Source organism: Orcinus orca, chromosome 11 (assembly GCF_937001465.1).
Source record: "Orcinus orca chromosome 11, mOrcOrc1.1, whole genome shotgun sequence".
In the NCBI taxonomy this organism is placed as follows: Eukaryota; Metazoa; Chordata; class Mammalia; order Artiodactyla; family Delphinidae; genus Orcinus; species Orcinus orca.
The window spans coordinates 63,762,471-63,778,114 of record NC_064569.1 but is presented as its reverse complement, the minus strand read 5'-3'; the positions used below and the strand labels follow the sequence as shown (position 1 = coordinate 63,778,114).

General features: G+C 35.9%; 1 protein-coding gene and 1 long non-coding RNA gene across 4 annotated transcripts in view; one reads left to right on the top strand and one right to left on the bottom strand.

Annotated features, from left to right (window-relative positions):
• SYT1 (synaptotagmin 1) overlaps nucleotides 1-15,644 on the bottom strand; it is a 540,189-nt gene that overhangs the window by 292,818 nt on the left and 231,727 nt on the right. The window lies entirely within an intron of this gene.
• Nucleotides 1-15,644, top strand: part of LOC117201968 (uncharacterized) — a 314,961-nt gene that overhangs the window by 249,349 nt on the left and 49,968 nt on the right. The window contains exon 2 of the long non-coding RNA XR_007470358.1: nucleotides 13,529-13,646. This is a non-coding gene — a long non-coding RNA (uncharacterized LOC117201968). The remainder of the gene's footprint in view (nucleotides 1-13,528; nucleotides 13,647-15,644) is intronic.

The window sequence follows — 15,644 nt, the reverse complement described above, 5'->3', positions numbered from 1 at the left end:
TTAAGGTTTATAAAATTAAAAATCCATTTTATTAATCAGTGTTTAACCGAGAAGCAAACTTCTGATATCAATAATTAGCTTTAGAATTAAAGTATCAATGTATTATACCTGAATTCACATAAAACATTTTCTAGATTTCCTATGATTTAAAGCAATTAGAGTCTCCAACTACTCAAAAGAAAATAAGATCTAAACCCCATAAAATCTTTATTTTAGAGAAGGATAGATTTCTGAAGTCTTTGTTCATAGGTTGCTATGGAACTAAAGGAGGCTACTTCTTGTTTTCAAGTTCATTTCTGGTTCTTACTGTACCTTATCACAGAGAAAAGGCAGGAGGTAATATTGGAGGTCAGCCCACTTTTGTTTTCCCCATTGGAAAAATTGACCTAGATCTCTATTTCTTGTGTAGGACTCTGTACTCATGACAGTCTTCCTTCAATCTTGTTGTCATAAATGAAAAAAAAAAAGTTTTAAAATTTTAGTCACTTCTTGTAAAATGGAGCAGAAGTCGAAAGGAGACAACAGGAAGAACATTTTACCCAGATGAAATTAGGGGGCAATGAGGTATCATAAATAGAATGTAATTCAACCAAAATTTAATTATGGTCAGAAAAAATACTTGTTTGTAAAGTGTTCACTACATCTTTAATCACAAATAGTTAATTTCTTTTCTCTCACATCTCATCAGGGGTCCTTTGGCAGTAGTAATATATACTGGAAAACTTGCTATAGATACATTATTATTATTTGCTGCATCTAAAGTCTTATACACAAAGACAGCTTCTGTGGTTGGGATTGGTTGGTCTGTAGTAAAATTCTAACTAGCAACACTGGGTGGACAATGCTTCAGACATTGTACTCAACAAAGAACAACAATTTCTCCTACAAAATAGCATAGATTTTTTAAAAGAACAGGGAAAAATAATCGATGACACTAAGAAAGATACTTTTTAGAAAGGAACCGTTATCTAAATACTTAAACTAAACTCCATTTTTTCTACAATCATGTTTTAAATTTACAGAATTTGCTCCTCAGAGCACTTTCATATATATCACATCATTTGGTTTCACAACACTGCCAAGTGTTACTATTTTCATTTTACAGCGGAGTTGAGAACATTTTGGCTCAAGTAAGTGACATGACCTCAAAAAAAAGCCCAAGCAAGCAGTCTAGCAGGGCATAAGATCCTGGCATCCCATCTCTGGAGTCACAGTGCTGTCCTGCACATTTATGTAACTTTTCTGACACTTAGTTTTTTATCTATAAATTGGTAAAGCAATAATACCCACCATATAGGGTTTGGTGATTAACTGTGTTCATACCTCTGAAGAGCTTAACACAGTACCCAGCATATGGTAATGTTAAATATTTTGACTATTACTAATATTATTACAGTTATTACTATACCTATCACCCAGCATCCCTATGAGAAGAAATTTGTGTATTTTCATTTCAGTTACTAGAATATTATGAATGAACTTACTGGGGAGAGGAATTGAGGCCATAACCATGTCTGTCACTAACAAATAAATTAAGAAAAGCCGTGATTTAAGAAATACCATATTAAAAAATCCTAATTGCTGAATTTACATTAAGCAACTTTATTTTTTAAAAATGCTTTTTATTTTTCTGATTATAAAAGTAATAGGTAAATAGTGTAGAATATGTTAATATTGTACTATTTAAATGTGTAAATATTGTAGGAATTAAAAAAATCCACAAATATGTGAGTTGGAAAATCAAAATCCATTGTGATCTCTCAGGCAAGATTTCTGCTGACCCAGTTACATTCCTACAAGAAGAGTCTGGGAGGGCCTCTGTCTATCAGTCATAAATATTAACATTTTAAACCACAAAATCAAAAAGATAAATATGGTATCTCTATTCTGTTTTAAATTTATTTTGTTACTTACTAATGATAGTGAACTTTCAAGGAAATTTCTTCTTTTGCCAATTATCTAGTAATATTAAAGTTTCTACTAGAATCATTTAGCATTATTATTGAACTGAAATATATCTTTATATATTAAACATACTAAACATTCATTATATTCATTTAAAATATTTCCTTTTTTTTGTTTTAATAGGATCATTTTTTATTGTTTTAATAGGATCTTTTAAAAATTGAAAATTACAGTCAGAAGAAAGTAAAAATCATTCCCACTAAAATAAATATAGAAACAAAGAAAAAAAAAGCCTCCCCCTTCCATCAAGTTCTTTTAATCCCGCCCTCAAGATATTAGTATTGTTATCAACTTGGTGCATGTCTTCATTTTTGCTCTTTAAGAAAATCATTAGTTCTTATTGTACACAAAAAATGTAATGCCATTTGATTGTAGTCATTCTTCTATCTTATTATTCCAGATGAATGTTAGAACCATGTATCAAATTCTCAAAAATATTCCAATGACATATTACCAAAGATTGCATTAGATCTCTAAATTTAGTTAGAAAGAATTCATATTTTTACAATATTTAAGTTTCCCATCCAGGAGCCCATCTAGTACATCTTCCTATTTAATTTTTTTCCTTTTTTATCTCTAAATAAAGCTTTATAGTTCCCTTGACATAGTTGCCACAATGTTTTAAGGCTTATTTCTGGATACATTTTAATTTTTTCTTAGTTGGTAATTATTTCTGTCTTGTAACTACTCACTGGTGATTCAAATTCAAGTTGCTGTTTTTCAGGTGTTTATATTATACCTAAATTCCTGTAGCTAAAGTCTTTAAGAATATCTAATAGGTTTTTAGATAATTCTCTGGGACTAGTCTATGAAGATAAGCATGTGCTCTTTACAGAATGACAATCTATCTTTTTTTTTTTTTTTTTTTTTTTGTGGTACTCGGGCCTCTCACCGTTGTGGCCTCTCCCATTGCGGAGCACAGGCTCCGGACGCGCAGGCTCAGCGGCCATGGCTCACGGGCCCAGCCGCTCCGTGGCATGTGGGATCCTCCCGGACCGGGGCACGAACCCGTGTCCCCTGCATAGGCAGGCAGACTCCCAACCACTGCGCCACCAGGGAAGCCCGACAATCTATCTTATTCTAAAATAATGGAGGGAATAAGCATGCCGTGTTTCTGATTTTAACGATAATACTTCTAACGAGAATGTAAAATTTTATCAAATTCACTGATTTAATTAACTTAATTTTTTGGAAACAAACCTATCTTCATCATAATGGATTATACCTTTAATGTATTACTGGAATTACTTGTTAGTACATTTGTATCCAACTTTGTGAATAGCTGAGGTTTCATGCATTTTTGTTGTATGTTTATTCATGTTGATCAAATTTTGAAATCATCAAGAATAACAATGGATAACTTTTACTTTCTATATTATAGAAAATAATATAATAAGTTATTACTTGAATGTAAAAATTCAATTGGTAAACTCTAGCTCTGGAATTCTTTGATAATAATAATTTCATCTGGTTTATTGCTCTATTTATATTATATATTTCTTGAGTTAATTTTGATCATTTTTACTTTTCCACATATTTATTTAATTGACATTTTCAGGTTTATTAACATATACTTGGCCATAGCGTGTATTTCAATATTTTATATCAGTTCTACTATTTTTAAAATTTCATTCATAATTTCATTTATGTAAATAAGTCTGCCTGTTTGAAGGAGAAAAACTTTTTTCCCCTATTAACTTGAATTCAGATCTGTACAACACAATGTGAAATATGGGGGTGAACAACTAGTGATATGAGACAATCTATATCATTTTAATTTATACTTGCTGATTTTGTTTATACCTCGTTTCTATCATAATTAAAGTTAAAGTAAGGGGAGAGGTGTAGCAGTAAAAAAAAAAAAGGCTTTTGTGATAACACCTCATATATTATGCATTCCTAATGCCACCCTGGGAATTGAGTCATTTAATGAGAAAATAATTTCATCACCTTTAGCTATTATGTCAAAGGAAACTTTTTTCATGCTGTTGACAGGACTTATTTCCTACGTAGCTATTCAGCTAAGTCTGAATATTTCACAATTTCCTTAAGAAGTGCTTCTATATTTTAGAAATGGAACATTTTAAAAAAGACCTCTCTATGAGGACTTTGTAAATAAATTAGATATATACAAGAAAAAAGACAAAGCTCAAGAATTTTACATCATTTTCATGATGCGTGAAAAGCATTACCAACAATTTTTAAATTAGCTCTTTTGGCATCCTATAAACGGAATATCTGAAAAAAAGTGTTTAAGTTCGTTATTTAGGTATTATTTACATACAGCAATTGACATGCAGAATCTGCTCTTTGTGTCTACTGGCTGTCCTTCGTTCATAGGGATCCCTCCCTTCCCCGTCTCATTCCCAGACTCTTTCTTCTAGTTTCTTTAGTAAGAAGTATTCAGACATTGGGACTATGCCCTTACCATCCTTTTCTCTTATCTCCATTCTCTCTTGGCAGAGCTATCCTGCCAGCATTCAGGGCTTCAGCTACAATCTGAATGTTGATGATACTCTAACCTACATTTCTAACTAGTGCTTTCCCCTTTATTTTTGTTCTACATTTTCCACTGCTGGCTGGGTATCTTTTGGAATCTCAAACCAGTGTGCCCACAGCTGAGTCATCTTCTTCTGACTCAAAGTGGGTCCTTTCATTGCCATCTCTATTCAGTTATTCTCTCAGGCCCCCAGCCTTGACACCTGTACTCATTCACTTAGTCACAAAGTCCTGTCAACTTGACTTCTGTAATGTCTGCAATCCTTTCTCTTGTTTTGGTCTCTATTATGGGAGTAATTAAACTGCTTCTTAACTGATTTTCTACTTCTGTATTTCCAGTATCCAAAATATTCTGTAAACAACTGATCTATTAATCTTTCAAAAGCCTAGCACTGAGACATCACTTCCCTGCTCAAAAAACATTTCACGATTCTTTCCAGCTTAAGGAATAGGCTGGTGTTGCACATTCTGCTTATTCTGGTTTCAATTATATTTGTAGACTTATCTTCCCTTACTCTTCCTCATATGTTACAGTCAAGCTGGACTAAACTGTATTCCCCCAAATGCTCTAAAATGGTCACTTTTATTAGTGCCAAACACTTGGCTAAGCCTTTTACAATACATTATGCCTATTAGTACTCATTACAAATTGTAAGGTAGGCATCATTGTTATGTTTGCATAAAGATGTGGAAAGTGAGGCTTGCAGAAATAGGAAAGTTGGCCAATGCTAACAATTAGAAAGCAGAAGAGCTAGATCTTGAAGGCAAGCCATTTGCTTCTAAAGTACATGTGTGTTCAATGGCTAAGCCTGAATCCTTTCTGGGCTCATGCCAAATATTTACTCAATATTTTATTAAAATCAATTTTAATATTCAGATTAATCACTTATCATTTATTGAGACATATTTCCAGAAAGTCCTACCTTGAAAAAAAGGCCTTTTTCTCCCCTCATTTAGCCAACTCATTCACTGTGATATTATCCTATTTTATTGTTGTAAAGAATTTATCGATATCAGAATTTGTTTACTAGAATGAATGAGAGCTGAGATCTAGTCAGCTTTATTCAATCACTCTGCCTAGCCTTAGAAAAAGTGCATAATAGAGTGCTAATTTTTTTTTTTTTTTTTTCCCTTTGCGGTACGCGGGCCTCTCACTGTTGTGGCCTCTCCCGTTGCGGAGCACAGGCTCCGGACGCACAGGCCCAGCGGCCATGGCTCACGGGCCCAGCCGCTGGGTGGCATGTGGGATATTCCCGGACAGGGGCACGAACCCACGTCCCCTGCACTGGCAGGCAGACTCCCAACCACTGCGCCACCAGGGAAGCCCGCCTAGAGTGCTAAATTAATAATTGTTTAATGAACAAAGAGATCTCTATTAAAAGCTTACCAACCAGTCAGTATCCAAAATAAAGCCACCACTTAAAAAAAACAGTGAGCTCTGCATCTTCACTATTATTTCCCAATCATACTGGTTTATGATCCCTCTTTTCTTTGGGAGGTCATAACTTAGCACTTTGTAACTATTAGGGAACATGCCATTTACATTGTATATACTGCATATTGTGTCTTTTAAAATCCTACTCCTCAGCTAGTTTGTAAATCCCTAGAGGGCAAGTATGGTCTCCTACTCAGTTTTGTAAGCACCATAACTCCTTATTTATACGCTTTCTGTAGTTTCTCAATACATCTCTATTAAACTTTAAAAAAGAACTCTTCATAGTTTGAGGTACATTTGGAGATGAATATTTTATAGTGGAATAGACCAAACTACAAAAAATTTATTTTGACTTCATTGAATGATGTCAACACAATATTTTTGATAATAACCTATCATATAACATTGTAATATATTATAAACATAAACTATTTCCCAATGACAATAGCCCAGAATAATATACCAAAACAACAAATCCTGGGTAGCTATTATTAAAAATTTTAATTATTTTCCACTCTGGCAGTCTTTTTGTATTCTTTTCTATTGATATTTGCTGTCTCAAGTTCTTTTTTTTAAAATTTTATTGAAATATAGCTGATTTACAATGTTGTATTAATTTCTGCTGTACAGCAAAGTGATTCAGTTATACACATATATATTCTTATTCACATTCTTTTCCATCATGGTTTATCACAGGATATTGAATAGAGCTCCTTGTGCTATACAGTAGGACCTTCTTGTTTATCCATCCTACATATGATAGTTTGCATCTTAGATTGAGTTCTTTTTTTTACACGTGAACAGAGTGAGTTTTACTTATTTATTTATTTTGGGGGGGATTTTTAAATTTTAATTCAAACAGAAAGTCACAAAAATTATAATCATCCTCATCAGTTCACTCAGTCCCATGTAATTAATTTTTTTTCATCTTGATCTTTTGTTAGGACTTTTATGAATTCATCAGTTTTCCATTAGAGTTCTGAAAATGCTTATTCATTCAGTTCAGCAATATAGTCAGTTACCAGAAACCTGTACTTGTCAGTCTTTTCCATGACTTCCTTGAAGATGAAACCTTTTTATAGGAACATTTTTGCAAAAGCATCAGAGTACACCCAGAACTGTCTGTAAATGACAAAAGACTTAATAATGACCACGGTTAAAGATTTGATGAAAGTTCATAATAATGCAATTCACAAGGAAATTTAGTTATTTCTGAGATATACATTTTAAAGTAATAACTAGAATTATGACTTATAACATTATACCAGAATATATAAGATTTTTAGAAATTTCATGTAATGTCTGAAACATTTATATTAACATATTTCCATACAAATAACCCAAAGAAAGTTTAGTATTAGTTGTTTTTTTGTTTGTTTTTTTATACTGCAGGTTCTTATTAGTCATCAATTTTATATACATCAGTGTATACATGTCAATCCCAATCACCCAATTCAGCACACCACCATCCCCACCCCACCGTGGTTTTCCCCCCTTGGTGTCCATACGTTTGTTCTCTATATCTGTGTCTCAACTTCTGCCCTGCAAACCGGTTCATCTGTACCATTTTTCTAGGTTCCACATACATGTGTGAATATACATATTTGTTTTTCTCTTTCTGACTTACTTCACACTGTATGACAGTCTCTAGATCCATCCACGTCTCAACAAATGACTCAATTTCATTCCTTTTTATGGCTGAGTAATATTCCATTGTATATATGTACCACATCTTCTTTAGCCATTTGTCTGTCAATGGGCATTTAGGTTGCTTCCATGACCTGGCTATTGTAAATAGTGCTGCAATGAACATTGGGGTGCATGTGTCTTTTTGAATTATGGTTTTCTCTGGGTATATGCCCAATAGTGGGATTGCTGGGTCATATGGTAATTCTATTTTCAGTTTTTTAAGGAACCTCCATACTGTTCTCCATAGTGGCTGTATCAATTTACATTCCCACTAACAGTGCAAGAGGGTTCCCTTTTCTCCACACCGTCTCCAGCATTTGTTGTTTGTAGATTTTCTGATGATGCCCATTCTAACTGGTGTGAGGTGATACCTCATTGTAGTTTTGATTTGCATTTCTCTAATAGTGATGTTGAGCAGCTTTTCATGTGCTTCTTGGCCATCTGTATGTCTTCTTTGGAGAAATGTCTATTTAGGTCTTCTGCCCATTTTTGGATTGGGTTGTTTGTTTCTTTAATATTAAGCTGTATGAGCTATTTATATATTTTGGAGATTAATCCTTTGTCTGTTGATTCGTTTGCAAATATTTTCTCCCATTCTGAGGGTTGTCTTTTCGTCTTGTTTATGGTTTCCTTTGCTGTGCAAAAGCTTTGAAGTTTCATTAGGTCCCATGTGTTTATTTTTGTTTTTATTTCCATTACTCTAGGAGGTGGATCAAAAAAGATCTTGCTGTGATTTATGCCAAAGTGTGTTCTTCCTATGTTTTCCTCTAAGAGTTTTATAGTGTCTGGTCTTACATTTAGGTCTCGAATCCATTTTGAGTTTATTTTTGTGTATGGTGTTAGGGAGTGTTCTAATTTCATTCTTTTACATGTAGTTGTCCACTTTTCCCAGCACCACTTATTGAAGAGGCTGTCTTTTCTCCATTGTATGTCTTTGTCTCCTTTGTCATCGAGTAGTTGACCATAGGTGCATGGGTTTATCTCTGGGCTTTCTATCTTGTTCCATTGATCTATGTTTCTGTATTTGTGCCAGTACCATATTGTCTTGATTACTGTAGCTTTGTAGTATAGTTTGAAGTCAGGGAGTCTGATTCCTTCAGCTCCGTTTTTTTCCCTCAAGACTGCTTTGGCTATTCGGGGTCTTTGTGTCTCCATACAAATTATAAGATGATTTGTTCTAGTTCCGTAAAAAATGCCATTGGTAATTTGATAGGGATTGCATTGGATCTGTAGATTGCTTTGGGTAGTATACTCATTTTCACAATATTGATTCTTCCAATCCAAGAACATCATATATCTCTCCATCTGTTGGTATCATCTTTAATTTCTTTCATCAGTGTCTTATAGTTTTCTGCATACAGGTCTTTTGTCTCCCTAGGTAGGTTTATTCCTAGGTATTTTATTCTTTTTGTGGCAGTGGTAAATGGAAGTGTTTCCTTAATTTCTCTTTCAAATTTTTCATCATTAGTGTATAGGAATGCAAGAGATTTCTGTGCATTAATTTTGTATCCTGCGACTTTACCAAATTAATTGATTAGCTCTAGTAGTTTTCTGGTGGCATTTTAGGATTCTCTATGTATCGTATCATGTCATCTGCAAACACTAACAGTTTTACTTCTTCTTTTCCAATTTGTATTCTTTTTATTTCTTTTTCTTCTCTGATTGCCGTGGCTAGGACTTCCAAAATTATGTTGAATAATAGTGGAGAGAGTGGACATCTTTGTCTTGTTCCTGATCTCAAAGGAAATGCTTTCAGTTTTTCACCATTGAGAATGATGTTTGCTGTGGGTTTGTCCTACATGGCCTTTATTATGTTGAGGTAGGTTCCCTCTATGCCCACTTTCTGGAGAGTTTTTATCATAAATGGGTGTTGAATTTTGTCAAAAGCTTTTTGTGCATCTACTGAGATGATCATATGGTTTTTGTTCTTCAATTTGTTAATATGGTGTATCACATTGATTGATTTGCACATATTGAAGAATCCTTGCATCTCTGGGATAAATCCCATTTGATCATGGTGTATGACCGTTTTAATGTGTTGTTGGATGCTGTTTGCTAGTATTTTGTTGATGATTTTTTGCATCTATATGCATCAGTGATATTGGTCTGAAATTTTCTTTTTTTGTAGTATCTTTGTCTGGTTTTGGGATCAGGGTGATGGTGGCCTCATAGAATGAGTTTGGGAGTGTTCCTTCCTCTGCAATATTTTGGAAGAGTTTGAGAAGGATGGGTGTTAGCTCTTCTCTAAATGTTTGATAGAATTCATCTGGTCTTGGACTTTTGTTTGTTGAAGATTTTTAATCACCGTTTCAATTTCATTACTTGTGATTGGTCTGCTCAAATTTTCTGTTTCTTCCTCGTTCAGTCTTGGAAGGTTATACTTTTCTAAGTATTTGTCCATTTCTTCCAGGTTGTCCATTTTATTGGCATAGAGTTGCTTGTAGTAGTCTCATAGAATGCTTTGTATTTCTGTGGTGTCTGTTGTAACTTCTCCTTTTTCATTTCTAATTTTATTGATTTGAGTCCTCTCCCTATTTTTCTTGATGAGTCTCGCTAATAGTTTATCAATATTGTTTATCTTCTCAAAGAACCAGCTTTTAGTTTTATTGATCTTTGCTATTGTGTTCTTTGTTTCTATTTCATTTATTTCTGCTCTGATCTTTATGATTTCTTTCCTTCTGCTAACTTTGGGTTTTGTTTGTTCTTTGTCTAGTTCCTTTAGGTGTAAGTTTAGATTGTTTACTTGAAATTTTTCTTGTTTCTTGAGGTAGGCTTGTATAGCTATAAACTTCCCTCTTTGAACTGCTCTTACTGCATCCCACTGGTTTTGGATTGTCGTGTTTTCATTGTCATTTGTCTCTAGGTGTTTTTTGATTTTCTCTTTGATTTCTTCAGTGATCTCTTGGTTATTTAGTAGCGTATTGTTTAGCCTCCATGTGTTTGTGTTTTTGACGTTTTTTTCCCTGTAATTCATTTCTAATCTCATAGCATTGTGGCAGAAAAGATGCTTGATATGATTTCAGTTTTCTTAAATTTACTGAGGCTTGATTTGTGACCCAAGATGTGATCTATCCTGGAGAATGTTCTGTGCGCACTTGAGGAGAAAGTGTAATCTGTTGTTTTTGGATGGAATGTCCTATAAATATCAATTAAATCTATCTGGTCTATTGTGTCATTTAAACCTTCTGTTTCCTTATTTATTTTCATTTTGGATGATCTGTCCATTGGTGTAAATGGGGTGTTAAAGTCCCCCACTATTATTGTGTTACGGTCGATTTCCTCTTTTATAGCTGTTAGCAGTTGCCTTATGTATTGAGGTGCTCCTATGTTGGGTACATATATATTTATAATTGTTATATCTTCCTCTTGGATTGATCGCTCGATCATTATGTAGTGTCCTTCCTTGTCTCTTGTAACGTTCTTTATTTTAAAGTCTATTTTATCTGATATGAGTATAGCTACTCCAGCTTTCTTTTGATTTACATTTGCATGGAATATCTTTTTCCATCCCCTCACTCTTAGTCTGTATGTGTCTCTAGGTCTAAAGTGGGTCTCTTGTAGACAGCATATATAAGGGTCTTGTTTTTGTATCCATTCAGCAAGCCTGTGTCTTTTGGTTGGAGCATTTAATCCATTCATGTTTAAGGTAATTATCGATATGTATGTTCCTCTGACCATTTTCTTAATTGTTTTGGGTTTGTTTTTGTAGGTCCTTTTCTTCTCTTGTGTCTTCCACTTAGAGAAGTTCCTTTAGCATTTGTTGTAGAGCTGGTTTGGTGGTGCTGAATTCTCTTATCTCTTGCTTTTCTGTAAAGCTTTTGCTTTCTCCATCGAATCTGAATGAAATCCTTGCTGGGTAGAGTATCTTGGTTGTAGGTTCTTCCCTTTCATCACTTTAAGTATATCATGCCACTACCTTCTGGCTTGAAGAGTTTCTGCTGAGAAGTCAGCTGTTAACCTTATGGGAGTTCCCTTGTATGTTATTTGTCGTTTTCCCTTGCTGCTTTCAATAATTTTTCTTTGTCTTTAATTTTTGCCAATTTGATTAGTATGTGTCTTGGCGTGTTTCTCCTTGGGTTTATCCTGTATGGGACTCTCTGCGCTTCCTGCACTTGGGGGGCTATTTCCTTTCCCATGTTAGGGAAGTTTTCGACTGTAATCTCTTCAAATATTTTCTGGGGTCCTTTCTTTCTCTCTTCTCCTTCTGGGACCCCTATAATGTGAATGTTGTTGCATTTAATGTTGTCCCAGAGGTCTCTTAGGCTGTCTTCATTTCTTTTCATTCTTTTTTCTTTACTCTGTTCCACAGCAGTGAATTCCACTAGTCTGTCTTCCAGGTCACTTCTCCATTCTTCTGTCTCAGTTAATCTGCTATTGATTCCTTGTAGTGTAGTTTTCATTCCAGTTATTGTATTGTTCATCTCTGTTCTTTAATTCTTTTAGGTCTTTGTTAAACATTTCTTGCATCTTCTCGATATTTGCCTCCATTCTTTTTCCAAGGTCCTGGATCATCTTCACTATCATCATTCTGAATTCTTTTTCTGGAAGGTTTCCTATCTCCACTTCATTTAGTTGTTTTTCTGGGGTTTTATCTTATTCCTTCATCTGGTATATAGCCCTGTGCCTTTTCATCTTGTCTATCTTTCTGTGAATGTGGTTTTTATTCCACAGACTGCAGGATTGTAGTTCTTCTTGCTTCTGAAAATGTCTTTTTTTTTTTTTTTTTTTTGCGGTATGCGGGCCTCTCACTATTGTGGCCTCTCCCGTTGCAGAGCACAGGCTCTGGACACGCAGGCTCAGCAGCCATGGCTCACGGGCCTAGCCGCTCTATGGCATGTGGGATCATCCCGCACCTGGGCACAAACCCATGTCCCCTGCATCGGCAGGTGGACTCTCAACCACTGTGCCACCAGGGAAGCCCAAAAAAAGTCATTATTTTTAAACAATAAGATTGTTCACATAGAAATTCTGAGATAATCTCCTTATAATTATTACTATTAAGAGAGATCAGTAATGTTGCTGAAGGTCAGCTTTGCTTATCCCTGGGCTGTAATCCAGTAACCAAAGTCACAGGGTCATAGAGCTCCTGGGAAATCGTTCTGAAGTCTAGAAGTCTAAGATCAAGGTATCTGCCGGTTTGGCTTCTCCTGAGGCCTCTCTCCCTGGTTTGCAGATGGTGCCTTCTGGCTGTATCCTCATGTAGTCTCTTTCTCTGGGCAAGTTCATCCCTTGTGTTTCATAGCGGGGGCTTTTGTGTCAGAAAGACTTAGTTTCAGACACTTGCTGTGCCTCTTTGTGGATATGTGACCTTGGACAAGTTGGTTAGCCTTTTGCAGATTCAGATTTATGTATAAAACTCCATGGTAGGGGCTTCCCTGGTGGCGCAGTGGTTGAGAGTCTGCCTGCCGATGCAGAGGATGTGTGTTCGTGCCCCAGTCCGGGAGGATCCCGCATGCCGCGGAGCGGCTGGGCCCGTGAGCCATGGCTGCTGAGCCTGCGCATCCAGAGCCTGTGCTCCTCAACGGGAGAGGCCACGGCAGTGCGAGGCCCGCGTACCGCAAAGAAACCCCCCAAAACAGAAAAACTCCATGCTAATATCTCATTCATATAAGTAACAGAAGAGGAGATGAAATAAAGAATATAAAACTCCTATCGTTTGGCACATTCAAGAAACTTATTAAATGGTGGCTAAGATGAAACGTAAGCCCAGAGAGATTAAATAAAAACATTACCAAACAAACTTTTGGGAAAGCAAAACAAATTTTCAAAGATCATGGACTATCTATCAGATTTCAGGTGTGCCTATGTACACACAGACACACACACACACTAAAGTGACTAACCTTCTGGTCTCACCCTGAAGGAGGTGAGGAAAACAAGGGTCTTCTCTACTTAGTAACTAGCAATGTAACCTTTTTTTTTTTTTTTTAAATCCACCAGCTGCCATCTGCAAGCCGGAGACCCAGGAAAACTGGTGGTGTAAATCAGTTGGTGTCCCAAGGCCCGAGAACCATGGAAGCCCAGGGCAGAAGACAGATTCCCCAGCTCAAGCAACTGGGTAAGCAGAAAGAGGGAGGAATTTCTCCTCTCCCCACCTTTTTTGTTTTTTATGTATATGTATAGCTGATTCACTTTATTATACAGCAGAAACTAACACACCATTGTAAAGCAGTTATACTCCAATAAAGAGGTTAAAAACAACACACACACACACACACACACACACACACACACACACACACACACACACACAGAAATAAGCAATGTAACTTTGAAAGCCCTTCTTTTTGATTTCTAAGTAGGATCCTTGAAAGTTAAAATTTCCATCATTATTAAATATACAGTAATAGTTGTGATATGTTCTGACATTATTTTTTGGAGAAGGCAAAGAGGCCATTTTTCAGAAGTCAGAAGGAATGCTTTCCTCCTTGAATATGGCTGGGTAAGGCCTTATTTGACAAGATCTTAGCATTATTTTATGAGCATTTTGATTTTCCAGAGGGAGTTAGATTGCATAGTATCTTAGTGATACCAGGTCCTATGGGTGTTCATAAGAAAAGGAGAAGTACATTTCTGCAGCCCCTTGGAAAACTGCTTTCTAAGACCTCAGAGGTTTAAACCTTGTGGCTAGATGATATCAGCGACCTCTGGCTAATGGACTGTCTGGCAGTCTCATGCATCATTAAAGGATAAGAATATCTTACTTGAATTTTGTAAACCAGGGAATATGTATTTGAGATCTCTCGGAAGTATGGCTGACATCCCTTAGACTAATTTAGAGGAACCAGGCCCATTCAGGGGCGTTCTACCTTGAGTCACTGCATCCACACCTATGACTTCAACCTTTCTGCCTATTAGACTCCCAAATATATAACTCAGCTTAGCTCACAGGATCCTTATACTCAGCACTTCCAGAATCACCTATATTATGCTCCTCATGCTGATGCAATCCCAGCCAATATCTTTTATTCTCTATTTTGGTTAATGGCACCTGGGAATTAAAACCTTTACTTCTGCTTTCTCCCTCATCCTGCCCTCCTGCACTTTGTTATGAATTGATGTGGATTCTGATTCCTGTAACTCTCTTGATTCCATCCAGCCTCTTAATCCCCTTGACTCTGTCCCACCTCACTCTGACTATGGCCATAGACTTTTATGTGAACTTAGTACCTATGTTAATTCATCTTCCATACTGTTTCGATGTGATGATGGCATGCCTCTGCTCACAGTCTTTTAACATCTGCCCAGCCAGCATCTGGTCCCTCATCTTTGACTATTCTTCCTTCCAGTCCCATTTAACTTCTTTTCTCCAAATGGATCACATCATTGCCTTCCTCTATTCCCTTTATCATATTGCTTTTTTTGTTTTTTTAACGTAAAATGCCTTCCTTCATTGGCAAACTCTTACTCATCCCTTAAGATTCAGCTAAATATCACCTTTGCAGTGAAATATTCCTTGACTGACCCAGAAAAAGTCAAAGCCCTCTCCTCTGGATAATATCTATTGAAGCATGAATCACACTTAATAAACTTTGTTTATGTGTCTTGTCTCTCAGGAGTTTAGAAGACCCTTGTGAGCAGGTATACCATACACCCAGCAAATATAACTTTCATGAGCTCCAATACTGCTTAGGCTTCTCCAGTGGTCTCAAATATTCAATTATGAGGGATCACTGGGTTGACAGATAAGATAGGAAAGTGTGAGAGGTCTTATGGGAGATCAGAATAGTAGGGGAGAGGGAAGAAGAACAAAGATGGAGGCAGATAGTTTGGAATGATGGGCACTTGGCTGTAAGTGGGGCTAGCGGAAAACAAAATGGTATCCTACACCTCTAATCTGATTTATTGTTATCAAAATTTGAAGTTTGTACCAGCTTAAAATGACATCTAGTCTCACATCTTTAAAAACTTTTTTAAAGAAACAGTTTTACTACAACAGAAATAAATTTTTTTTCAAGTGAAAAAGAATCTGTTCTACCTTCAAGAAATCTATCAGTCACTAAAAGCAAGCAGGAGGTATAATAAATACACTCTTACTGAAAAGACAAATCTCAGA